The following is a 14,291-nucleotide window of genomic DNA, read 5'->3' as shown; positions in this document are numbered from 1 at the left end:
GGTAATTATTGCACCAGTTAAAAAGCTATAGAAGGATTGCTATCTGCACTAATGGAGAGAATGTTCACACCATTGAAAGCATTGATCCCTCTCAGCATTCATATGCTACTGTTCTAAGCACAGGAGATTATTCCTCATTTATTGCTCTCTTACTTTTTGTAACTGCACCAAGTACTACTCTGCCTTGTATATAGCTCCCACTCCTTCATTAGAACAAACTGCTTATCAATATAAATCAATATCAAAATAAATTAAATAAAATCGATAAAATCATCTTCCTGGCTTCACAATATATGTCTGCATTTTAAAAGCTATTTTCATACGCTATGACTACGTATGTTGACACATTTTTATATAATAATTACTGATGTTAGTCAGCCAATACGCATCTATTAAGCACCTACTATGTGCCAGTCACTATGTTAAGTGCTGGGGATACAAGTACGAAAAAGAAAGATAGTCTCTGTGTTCTGTGGCAGGGAAATAACATACAAAAGAAATCTGTAAATGAGGAATGAGAGCAGTATTTGGCTTGAAGGCATGATGTAGAAATCCAAAGGAGGGCAACTGTGTAAGAAATGAAGAGTTATTTATTTAGGTTTTAATACTTGCAGGGAAAAGTAGTACAATCCAAGGCTAGAGAACAAGTCTTAGGGTACAGATCTATACAGGCTGTCCCCAAAGTCTTAGTGTAGTTTTAAGTTTTTAAACCTTTAAAAGCTTAAAACTGCACTAAAATTTTATAATATTATTTATGTGCTGAGTGACTGAGCAAGATGCTGAAACTTTCACTGGCTTGAGTAATTCTTTAAGACTATAGAGTCCAAGCTTTATCGTTAAAGTAAGTTTCTACTACAAACATCAAATTTTTTATTTAAAAAATGCTTTAAAATGTTTTACTGACACCCTTATTTGATCTTTTCAGTAATTCAGTTTGGTAAATCCTATAGGTGTTAGCCCCATTTTGGGATACCTGAAAGAAATAAAATGACCTTGCTCATGATCACGCAGCTAAGGTCAAAGGTAAGATCTCAAACCAAGTCTTCTTGATTAAATGCAATGCACTTTCTACTCCATACTGCCTACATCTAAACACACACTACACTGGCATCCTTAAGGGAAAAAAGGGAAAGCTGTGCCACATTCAACTTTCAACCTCCCTTTCTCCCATAGCACCTAGCTTAGGCCTTGCATGTGGGGAGTGTACAAAATGGTGTGTGTGTATGTGTGTGTTTAATAAATGAATGAGGTATCTTCTCTTAACTCACTTACCTTTGGGGGAGTATTGGAGTATCTTTTCACATAAAGTTATGGAGCTGCTAAACTTTCCTCCCTCTGTCTGGCCCTCTGACATTTATACAAGGTGTTCAAAATCGCAATACCCTTCAAAAGCTTAAAATTGCACTAAGACTTTTGGGACACAACATCCTTGTGTTCTGTCTAGCACAATCCTCTCTTATGAATGCACAAGTCACACTCCAGTACTCTATACCCTTGCTGGTGACCATGTCCAAATTCTCTAAAGCAATACTAGTAATATCCCACCTTGAACAATAGTACCATGGGAAAATCCTAGCATGTTATGTAACCAGCTAAACATTGAAAAGAGTCAGATGTTCTCTCTTTGAACCCCAGTTGTTCTTGCATATCCAGTCAAAATGAAGACAGTGGATGGGGATCAGTAAAAGACATCACTCCTGTGCATATGGAAGCTTTCCCAGACACGCCAACTGCGCCGTCAGTTTCTCACAGAACAGCATGAGTTCACTTCCCTTAATCTTACTTTACTCTCTCTAAAAAGCATGTGGAGGAGGCCTGCATTATACACTTAAAGATATACCATCTGTTTTCCTCCCCTGCCAAGAGTGGAATTCCTTAATAAAATGAAAGCCTTAGGTCATCATGAGAAGCTAAAAGTGAAGGAACAGAAAGCACAAGAACAGAATGTGTGTTTCCCATGACCATTCAGTGAAACAGGTGTGTAAGCTTTCACATAAAGGCCATTAGCTAACTGCACACCCAGAGCCACCACATCTGAACTTTCCCCTCTCCATTTTCACTAGAGTTTCAGGCTTCTTCATTACATTCATCAGTATAACAAAGTAGCATGTTTCATTCATGCAATAATGCATTATATCAATAGTAAGTTACTTATACAAGGAGTTTAACTAGCTACCTTTACAGGGATTTCGTATCCCAATGGAAAAAACCTCAACCCATACTCTTCTTAGCCATTCATTCATTTTCATGTTAAATGTATGTCTCAGAGTATTTTTTAAGTGTCTTTTCAGACCTCAAAAACTGAACCAGGATGGTGGGTGTTTGAAAACAATTTGGAGGTTTATTTTTTCATGATCTCCAAATGTCTCAAGTTCAAAAAAAAAAAACCTTAGGAAATGGTCTAAGAAAAAGTTGGTCCCCTTCTCAAACTAACCCAAACCAACAAACACAGGAAATCTATTGAAAAAAAATCAAGTCCTTACAGGATTTCCATTCCAAGAATCCTAATGGCTGGGGACTTCCTGGCCCCCTGAATCATTAGGTTTCACCTCTCCTTAAAATGTGTTCTTCTCAAACATAATCTCAGTGAATGAGGCCAATTTACCACAAGATTATCATGTGTATCAGCCAAACTATCTCCTCCCCTCCCCTGAAAAGAGATCTACATTCTTATCAGTTTGGATTGGCAAATCAGATTCAAGTCTTCTCATCATCTGTAGAACTCTTCAAGTTCAAATTCTATGCAAAAAAGGAAAACATTGCTTGCTGGCTCACTTTAAACTCAGTGAAAGCTGTACTCTTAATGTGAAGCCTTTAAATTGGAGAATGATTTGGCTTTTATACCATCTGACTCAAAATGTTCCTTGTTGGGTGAGACTTGGAATCCTAAAAAGTTTTAGGGTCTCTTTGTTCAGAAAGCAGGACATCTTTGTTCAATTTTGCCTTTGGCTCAGGGACAACTCTTCTGTGTCACATTGGGTGAAACACTGCCTTGGACACATGTGCAAGGATATGCACACACACACACACATGCTCTCATTCAAGTCTTGGCTCTTACAAAACCTGGCCCACATGCTAATGGAAGAATGAACTCTTTACTATATGATCCACTGAGAGTGAGAGAAGAATGAATACTTGAGCAGAATCGGAACCTGCTAACAGGGGAAGATTCTTTTCCTTTTCTCTCACCCAATAGATATATTTTCTTTCAGAAAATTACCATCAAAACTCAAGACAAGAAAAGGGAACTGTTGGAGGAGATTCCTAAACTCAGCTTTAAGCAGCTCACCTAGGCTTCCCTTAGCTGCCTCACAAATTGGAATGATGGAGAAATGGGAAAAAAAAAAAAGCCTAATCTAAATTGAAAGTGTTCTTGGTGCAATTGATGAAAATCCATCCTCTAATTTTGCTCATAATTTCTCCTCTTCCCCTCAAATCTCTTTTGGGGTCTACTGAAACCTAGCACCTGCCAAAGTGTTATTGTTTCATCAGTTCATTTGATCAAGAGCCAAATCATTCCCTCCTGATGAAGACAAGAGAAAAGAGGCAAGGTCCAAGGTATTAGAAGGCCAGACTGAAGTTAGAAAATCCTGGGTTCAAAGACCTAACTGAAAATAACTCTGCGTCAATTGGCAAGTTACTTTACCTGCATTTGCATAGGGGAATGGTCTAAGATTACAAACTGCACGAGAATTTCTGACCTGCATTGGTAGACAGAGTCTATCTGTTATCTGGGAGTGTCCACATGAGATTAAATGATAGATGTGGATAAAATAAAACATTAATAGGTCTTCAGTTAGGGGGATAATTAGTACTAGCTATTTAAAAAAATAAATTGATGATTTCCTCAATGCATGACATTCCCAGGGAGGAACTTCATCTGTCATGGCACAATGGATAGAGCATGAAGTCTGGAGTTAGAAAGGCCTGAGTTCAAATCCAGCCTCAGACACTTACTTAGCTGTTTGTCCCTGGGTAAATCACTTAACTTGTTTGTCTTGGTTTTCTCAAGTATAAAATGGGGGAAATAATAACAGCGCCCACTTCCCACAGTTGTTGTGAGGAGCAAATGAGATAATAATCATAAAGCACTTAACCAGTCTCTGGCACATAATTGGTTATATATGTATTAGTTATTGTTGTTGTTATTGATGTGATTATTATTACTACCTTGCAGATCTGTATCTTTCTCTTCAACTTACTATCTTTAAATTAACTGTTGTAAAGAGAGGAAGGGTAGGAAAAAGCATTTCTATAGTGCCTATTATGTTCTAGGTACTACTAAGTACTTTACAAATATTATTTCATTTGACCTTCAAAGTAACCTTGAAGTAGATGCTGTTTTTATCCTCATTTTATAGTTGAAGAAATTGAGGCAAACAGGATTATAGTGACTTGTTCAGAGTCACACTGCTAGCAAGTGTCTGAAGTCAAATTTGAACTTAGATCAAGAAGGTGAAGTGACTTTTCCAAAGCCACACAGTCAGCAGATATCAAAAGTGGGATTTGAAACCAGGCCTTTCTAATTCCAAGGCCAGCATTGTATCCACTACTTTCACACTGTTTCTTAATCATTCCAAAACAGAATATGAAGTGCCCAATGAAATTTATAGAGTGAAATTTCAGTTCCAATGATGTCTGTGCAGTTGACTTTTCAGATTGTTGCAAGATTTTCAGTGGTCATCTGCCAGGGAACATGGAACAGCGGAGAGGACATTAACCAATGTGTTCAAATGCATTATGCTTTCATTCATAAATCCCCAACTGGTTATTAAAAAAACATATGACTGTGTTATTAAACCCAAATCCTCTGTAATTAGAATATTTCCTCCTGCACAGCTTAGCCAGAGTATTTCGTTTCTTTTTATCCTTGGGTATGTTTTTCACACCAGGACTTGTCATCATTCTAAAGAAGGGAGGGAAAAACAGCTGACACCAGAGAAACTTCCACACACCAAGTGCTACCTGATTTTCTGAGTTGTATAGCACAGAGATACTAGGTTTATATGGTAATGCAGTATAGAAGGAGGCAGATGATGTCATCAAAACAGGACTGAACGCTGAACAATACTAGCAAAATCAAGGACTCTAGTTTGGAATCCCAACTCTGCCACTCATTAGTTGTGTAATCTTGGAAAAATCGCTTTGCTTCTCAGGGAGAAGGATTTTTGTTTCAAAGTTTTCACGTTTTAAAAAAGGAGGACCTTTAGTAGTGAAAATAAAAACTGTTATGGTACAACAGCTAGGAAACACTAGACTAAATCATCTTAAGGTCACTTTGAGACTTATGATTTTATGATATTGGAACTTGACTACAGGGAAAAAAGGCAACATGTGATGAGTGAACCAGAAAGAAAATGCCAATTTTTACAGGACAGATAAATTGAAATACAGCTGAATTCCAGCACAGCGACCTTTGAAAGTAACATTTATTCTTTTAGCATTGGCATAGCACACAGATTTTGAGCTATGCTATCATCAGGAATGGTAGAAGCACTCAATCAGTAATTTATCATTCTTTGTCCTCATTATGTACAACTCCCAGACAGGTTGTAACCAGATGTAACAACTTGTGTTCACTGTCATTCCTTGTGGCCTATAAAACCAGTTTCATATATTCTAGAGCATCAGAGCTAGAAGAGATGTTAGATCAAACTCTTTGGTAGAGCCTCTTTAATTTACAGATGATCAAATAGTTCTAAAAATTGTAGTGGTTTGCCTAAATTAGTGGCAGAATCTGTAGATTAGACAAGGACTCAAATCTTACTTTCTCAATCCTGAGAGGCCGTGACATTGACACTGGTGTCGTATTTGACAATATCATCCCTGGAATAGAATAGTGAGGAAACTGAATAACAAGTATCTCCTGTTATTTATCTTTTTCTGCGGAATCAGGCTGCTACAATTTATTTTTGATCCTTTATATCTCTTTTATTGCAGTCCTTTTCTAACACATTCTATAATCTCAATATTCTCCATCTGGTAAATCTTATATAAGACCAACCAGGTTTCCACACAGAAAAAACAAAAAGACTTCTTGATACAAAATGTCATAGGATCATAGATATAGGGCTGGAAAGGACCTCAGAGTTCATCTCCTACAGCACCCTCATTCGTAGATGAGGAAATTGGGGCCCAAAGAGGTTGACTGACTTGTCCAGGATCATATAAAGAGCAGGTAACTGAGCTTGGATTTAACCCCAAATTATATAATACCAAAACCAACACATTTATAGTGGATCATACAAAAGATACACCTCATGTGCTGAACACAGGCTCAAGTATTTTTGTTTGTTTGTTTGTTTGTTACTAAAGACACTTGGACTCTGTTAGCAACCCAAAACTGCTTTGAGATGAGAGACTTGAGTCATAGAAAAGCTGAGAAGTCTGTGTAATCACTTGGCCCGTTACAGAGAAGCATTCCTAAGATTTAGATATCAAAATACATTTTAGAATGATGGATTTGTTTTTGCCATAAGAATTTATGGAACGCTCAGTTGACTTTTTCATTTGCATTCTAAACATTTCAGTCTTTGGTGCTTGTTGGAAACACTGCAAAATGAGAAACATTATATGGTATCAATCAAGTCTTTTTTGCAGCAACGTAAGGCATAGTATTTTTCAAGTTGTCTTTTCATCTCCTCCGATTCTGAAAAAAGCCTATGAATGAGCATTATTTGGACAAGATCTCTCTCTCTCTCTCTCTCTCTCTCTCTCTCTCTCTCTCTCTCTCTTCTCTCTCATCTCATCTCATCTCATCTTGCTGCTATTAAGGATATAGCCAATGTATTAAATAATGCAATGAATTTGAGATTCCAAGCTCAACCACTTAATTTTCAAAGGAAAAAAAAAAGATGCATATTAAGGATTCAGTGAATTCGTTCTGATTGAATAAGATTTAGCCTCAAGGTTCCCAATAAATTCACAACTCTTTTCCTCATCATTTTCTTATTTTCTTTGGTTGGAGGTGAGTGGATCTTTATTGATAATTCTGATTTCTTTTATTTGAACTATAAAAGAAAAATAGGAAATGGCACCTCCACAATAATCTTCCCTGGGCATAGCACTCTATCATACCCTCTCTCTGAACCATACTATGAAATCACTTGACAGGAAGGACTACTTTGTAACACAGACATTTACAAATATCTTATGATGAAACATTTTTGGACAATTTTGGGAGTCGTAAAACAATTGAAAAATTGGGGTCACAAGTCAGATGACTGAAATAATGGAACAACAACAACAAATGTACTAGGCACTATGCTGAGAGCTTTACAATTTTTTCATTTGATTCTCAAAATTACCCTGTGAGATAGGTGCTATTATTATCCCCATTTTACAATTGAGGAAACTGAGTCAGACAGGTTAAGTGATTTGCCTAGGGTCAAATAGTGTCTGTGACTGGATTTGTACTTAAGTCTTTCTGATTCTAGGCCCAGTGCTCTACCTACTGTACCACCTACCTGCCCCTAAGACAGGATAAGGAAGAAGGAAGAGTTGAGGATAATTCTCAGGTTATAAACAAGAGGACTAGATGGATGGCAACCCACTCGATAGATAATAACGAGGTTTGGAAGAGGGATGGCTTAGGGGAGTGGAGAAGGAAATCAATAATTTCCATTTTGTACATCTTGACTTTGAGATATTGATGGGAAATCCAATCAGCTATGTTCAATAAGCAGGTAGCAGTATAAGACAGAAGTTCAGGCGATAGATTAGAGCCGCATATGAATGATTTGGAAGTCATCTACATAGATAATTGAACCCTTGGGAGCTGATGAGATTACCAAAGCACAGTGTGTTGAAAGACATTTATTAAATAGATGCTACATGCAAGTCACATCATTATCCAGCTCTTAGTGTCATAAGTTGTTAGGAATCTTCCTCTTTAGCTCTCCTTGTCATCATAATGATTGTTGATAGATATCGCATCATAATACAGTGAGAAGATAAATTAAAATGTGTCCTCTTCACAACTGTTCCCTGGAACAGTCTCAGAAAAGGGGGGAAAAAATAACTGTATGATTAGACCGAAGATGTGTTTTCTGATATGAGCAAAGTTGGACCTTCTTGTTTTAAAAATTAAGCCGTCCTATAAAAGGGAGCATCAGTCCCCAAAATGACTTTCAAATTAGACAAGAACTTGAAATGCAGAAGGTTCAATGTTACTTCATCCAGGTAGGGGGAGCTGAGGAGTAGACTACAGTTGTTGTTCAGTCATTTCTGATTCCTGGTGACTCCATTTGGGGTTTTCTTGGCGTAAGATACTGGAGGGGTTTGCCATTTCCTTCTCCAGCTCATTTTATAGATGAGGAACTGAGGCAAACAGGGTTAAGTGACTTGCCCAGGGTCCCACAGCTAGTACCTGTCTGAGGCCCAGCACTCTATCCACTGTGCCACCTAGCAGACTATAGAGATTCTAGCAAGAAGGGAAGGCAATTACACATAACCTGAAAAGACTAGAAGAAATGTATAGAGATGCAGAGAAGATATGTGTAGTATTTACATTTTCTTTTTCCATTTATTTCTCATTCCAAGAAGCCCAACAATACTGAGTATTCCAAACAGATTTTTGGGGGGAAAGAAAGGGAATAAACATTTACAGAGTGCCTATTATGTGCCAGGCATTGCGTTAAGCACTGTTTATAAATATCATCCCATTTGATCCTTACAACAACCCTGTGAAATATGTGCTGTTATTATCCCTATTTTACAGCTGAGTAGCCTGAGGCAAACAGAGACAAGTGATTTGCCCAGGGTCAAATAGCTAGTAAGTATCCGAGGCCATATTTGAACTCAGGTCTTCCTGACTCCAGGCCTTTCATCCACATATCTAAGTGTACCAGCTGCCTTTACTATCTAACACATGTACATATACCTCAAATGTAATAACCAGAAACAAAAAAAAATCATAAAATGAACATAGAAAACAAGGAGCACAATCTAACCCAAAATCTTTAGCCTTTAGCAGAGCAGAATAAAATGAGTTGAAACACAAATGAGCAAAGTCAATATTTTTTGCTCTGTGTTCCTTTCCAAGTCTTACTGAAATGCCATCTGGGACATGAATGGTTCTCATATTAATAAAATATTCCTGTAGAAATGTGTACTAGTGAATTCTTTCACATGTTGCATTACTTTAACTTAGCATAACACTTTACAGGTTCAAAGTACTTGGATTTGACATTGTGTCACCTGATCCTCACAAGAACCCCAGCACAAGTAGAGAAGGAAGGTTTCGTTGAGTCAGGATTCTATCTCTTTTACAAAGGCAGAAAGTAAGGCCCAGAAGTATTGATGTGCTTTTCCTAAGGAGGTCTAGTAATAAAGCACAGAGTAAGGCCCTGAAACCAAATCCCCTGACTGCAATGGCTTTTGTACTGTTGGAATGATGGGTTTATAGTCCAGCATGGGCTCCAACAGGGCATCTGTCAAGATTAAAGTGGAACGGATGCTGCCCAACAAATGGTCACCCTATTCAGACACCATAGGCCCTTCACACAATCTGAATTAAAATAAATTATCAAATGCTAAGGGGCTTTTCAGTGATATTCCCAATGAGATTTTCCTTGGGAATGGGAAAGCTTCAGCAAGGACTTTGTTTAAATGCCCCCCAAAATCTGAACAATGCAAGGCTTCATTCTCTTTTACATTAAGTTGTTACCTCTAAACTAATAGGATGGCTTGATTTCTTTCAGGACTTTTCACACTTATCAGACTTGAAGAGGAAGATTAATTCACAATCCAATTAAGGGAGAAGAATTGTTAAAGCCTGGGGAAACTGCTGGCGATTTACAATTCAGAAATTTATTTTTAAATCTTTTAGATGTTTGTAGAGTTATGTGACATATCAAGAAGCATATTTATAATGATAAAGATAATAATAATAAACATATTATATATATGTGTGTATATATGTATGTATATATATATATATATATATATATATATATATCACTTACTATGTGCCAAGCATTGTACTAAATGCTTTACAAAGTATATTTGAAGTACTTATACCAATTCCCTCTATAACACATGTGTGCATATTTATATCAGTGGATATGTGTGCAGGGAGGTAAAGAAATATAGATATATGCTCAGCCATGAGACTATACATAGCCTGTTAAAATAAAACAAAATTATAGAGTGCTTAGCTGCTAGGGCCACAGACCAGCCCTAGGTCTTAGTATAGTTCAAATGGTTTTCCTTTCAGCACAACAAGCAATCCTTTTTAAATTAAATACCAGGTGTGAAACAGGTTTTTCTTTTTATGCTCCTTTAGTGTGAATAAACAGAAATTCCTATGCAGGAGCAGATAATCCATGAATAATTCATCCTGTGCCTTTATTTTCCAGATGTATGACCACTAGCTGATTCTCATATCTCCTGCAGGGCTTTGTGTCTGTGAGATACAATATTCCATCAAGCCAAATTCCTCTCTCCAACTTCTGTTAGATGCTTTTATTACACCCGACTCACCTCTGACCCTCACTTACCTTTAGCTCACTAAACTACAATCTTTCCTATTTGGGTAATGGCTGATTTTTAAAAATATTTAAAAGTTGAAATCAGACTTTACTTTGGAAAGTAAATATGGAAAATGAATGTATTTTCCTGTATTTAATTAAATCTTCAGAATTCTAGTTATCCTCTTGTTATACCAAAAAAAAAAAGTCTCTTCCTAAGTTATAGGACTATTCCTCTGGAGACTACTCTACGCTTGAATTTGAGGCGATGTCACCTATTGAAAATTTGTGCATCTATGTATACACATACATGTATATGCATGTATATATGTATATATGGATGTGTGTTTAAACAGGTATATGCATATACATACAAATGCACATACACATACATATAGACACACATTCCCAGATTAATGACTATCCAGGCAGGAAAGTGAAGAAACAGAAATAGCTTCAGAATATATCTTTTTCACTTCATGTAATATCACATTAAGTTGACTGCCTTGTGGTTTAGTCTTTTGTTGCTACATTTTGACAAAACATAACCTTGTACTGTGAAACTACATCAATCTTGGCAAAAATAAAATATGAACTGTGTTATATTTTGAATTATCCTCCTGGAGATAACACAGTGTCCATCTAAAACTGGATCTGCCATCATATTTCTTTCCTTATGAAACTTTTCTGGCAATTTTAATAAAGACTTATCAGACTTTATCCTGGCAATATCTATTTCTAATCTTTACCTTCTTTCTCTCCTTCTTAATATCCATATGACCTTTGTAGGCCAGGTTTTAAACCATGCTTGTTGCCAATTTATCCATTGATGTTTAATCATCATTCTTTGAAAAACCTTAGACTAATATAAGTCTGAACCTCATTTAGTGGTTAACAATTATTTATTTTCCCACAAGTTATACTAGAAATACCAGGTTGAGCGTATTTATTACCAGGTATACATTCCTTAAACCACCAATTCATAATCATTTCACCATAAAATATGGATTCCTTACCGATATGACACACTATGGTGTGTATTATGTAAACATAGAGAAACAGCATCTCATGGTCTTAAACATTTTAATGTTATCTATAATATTACATCAAAATGAATGTGGTGCCCTCTTAAATAACACAAGTGTCTAATGAGAATTCATTATAAAAAGAAGGGGGCTTTTTAGACAACAAGAAGAAAATATGTATCTGATACTGCCATTGTTAATTCCCATCAACAAATATTTATTAAGTGTCTTCTATGTGCAAAGTATTTTGTTAGAGGCTGAGTAATAAATAAATAAACAAATAATTATAGTCCCTGAATTCAAGTAACTTACAGTATAGTAAGGAAGATAAGACATATTCATAAATTCAAAATAAAATAAAAACTCTATAGCATCGTGTAATGGCACCCTCTCTTTTCAGCATAGACAGGAAAGTAATAAGATTGAATGGTGTTTTCCCCTTTTCCATGGTGAAGCTATGGATTAGTCCAACTCTTCTGAGAAAAAAGTGGGATCATGCTAAAAAGTGAATAAAATATCCATGCCCTTTGACCCCAGCATCTTAATGTTAGATATATAAATTACGAAGGTTAAATGCAGGACAAATTCCCCATATGTCAAAATATCCATAGCAGTACACTGTGGAAGCAAAGAAATCAAAACAGAGTGCCCATTCTTCTATGAAGATCTAATTGAGAGGCACGTGAACACAACTGAGTATTATGGGACCATAAGAAATGATAGATATGAGAAATTCATAGAAACATAGAAAGACTTTTATGAACTGATACAGGTAAGCGGCACCAGGATAACTAATATACACAATGACTCTAACCGTTTAAATGCAAAGAGCAGTAAAACAAAGCTGAATGCTATGTGATTATAATGACCAACCCTGTCCCTAGAAGAAAGACAAGGAAATTCACCTCCCTCCTTTTGATAGAGGAATTATGTGTGTTAAATATTCCTGGCACTTTTAGCCTCAGATGATATGTTAGCCTAACTTTTTGTTTTTGTTTATTACAAGTGAAGTTTCGTAGTGGCAGAGGGAAAGGGGTGAAATATTTTATCTGAAAATGAATACGATATAAAAAAATAAAAGTCATAAATATGCATAATATTTACATTTGAAAATATGGGCACACATATGCAACAGATATAAATGTACACAGATATAGATCTCATTAGATTTAGTACCTATTTTTCACAGATTATCTAAATTATGATTACAGTTATATTTGAGGAAGTAGAGAAGTCAGGGATTTAAATTTATTTAAATTTACAGGTAATGAAAAAAGATTATAGAATAAAGAAGAGATAAGATTGCTTCAAACCAAGTGATAATTCAAGGCTAGAGCTGGAACTAAAGCCTTGGCCTCCTCCTTCAGTCCACTGTTCTAACCATGAAGATACTCAGCCTCCTTAACAAGTCAGAACTGCAATATACATCTGATTTCTGGCTTTTCTGAAAGGGAAATTTCCTGGCTCATAGACCACATACTAAGTAAGACTTTCTTTTCTCTGGACTTAGCTCAATTTCTCTTCCAGAAGCTTTAACCCCTGACCTATGACCTGACCCTGATCCTCATCTACAGCCCCAAGCCAAGAAATTTTGAGCAGGTGGCTAATAATTGGGATGACAGTAGAGAAACAAAGCTAGAGAGAAAGGAGGTACAGTCGATACTCAGTTGTAGGAATTCAAAAATCATCATGGAGACCCTAGGGAAATCATGTCAGCCTTGTTTGTCAGTACTAATAAAAGCTTCCAGAGTTAATTCTTGATTATTCAGGAAAAACACAAGGAGAAACTAAAACAAAACTTATGCTAATGGAGACTTTTCTACTGCAGGCAAAAAACGTACCTCCAAAAACTCAGCTGATCTTCAGAATATACTGAAAATTCATCATAATATAGATTTCTTACTAATTATAATGTCTGTACCAAATTAGCCTGAAGTGACATAATATGCCTTATCTTGTAAGTCATACAGAGGGTGAGATTTGCAGTGATGGAGAGAGTTTACACAACAGGAGAAATCAAATATCCTTTGTGTATTTACCTACAGAAATCTATAAACTCCTGCTATATATTTCTCCTCCCTATGTTGCATTTATAACCTAGAGGTTAGGGATAAAAACCCAGAGGTTAGGATGGAGGTATGCATGAATATTTAAGAGCTACTGAATACCATTAATTATCAACCTCTTAAATTACTCATTATTTCTATCAATGACATTTCACCCAACTCTTTCCCTTCTCTCCTCCTATATATAATATAGTGTAAATAGGAGAGAAGAGCTCAGAGGGTAATAGAGGAAGAAGCTTTTATATCACTTGTTAGACAAAGTGGGATAAATCTAAGAGAAACAGCATCCATATGCCTTGGTAACCCTCAACCTTCCATATTGTGTGACTACTTAACACAGTGTTCTCTTAATTAAAAGTTATTTTACGTTAAGAGATTAAAGTTAAGTTTAATTAACAGATCAAAGTTCTGTTTTGATTCTACAGTATCTCATCCAATTTAAAAGAATACAGAATTGTTCTCTCTGTCCTAGGCCAAGAGGGTTTAAAGGTACTTGGGTTATTCCCAAAGGTCCAGAGAGGGACTAGAGGCAGTGACCACAACAGATAGTCCACTACCTGCAAAGAACTGGGGATTTAAGCCCAACAAATATGAAGAAAAACTTCACAACCTGCAGTTCAGCTGTGTATTGTCCTTTGATTTCCTGAAGCATCTTTCTTTTTAAATACTATATCTGAATTTTTAAAACTTCCTCAAAAATTCAGTAAGCATTAGATATTATTCTCCTCATA

This window comes from Phascolarctos cinereus, unplaced genomic scaffold (assembly GCF_003287225.1).
Source record: "Phascolarctos cinereus isolate Bilbo 61053 unplaced genomic scaffold, phaCin_HiC Scaffold_3;HRSCAF=262, whole genome shotgun sequence".
Taxonomy (NCBI): Eukaryota; Metazoa; Chordata; class Mammalia; order Diprotodontia; family Phascolarctidae; genus Phascolarctos; species Phascolarctos cinereus.
The sequence above is the reverse complement of the archived record's forward strand: the minus strand, read 5'-3'. Positions refer to the sequence as shown.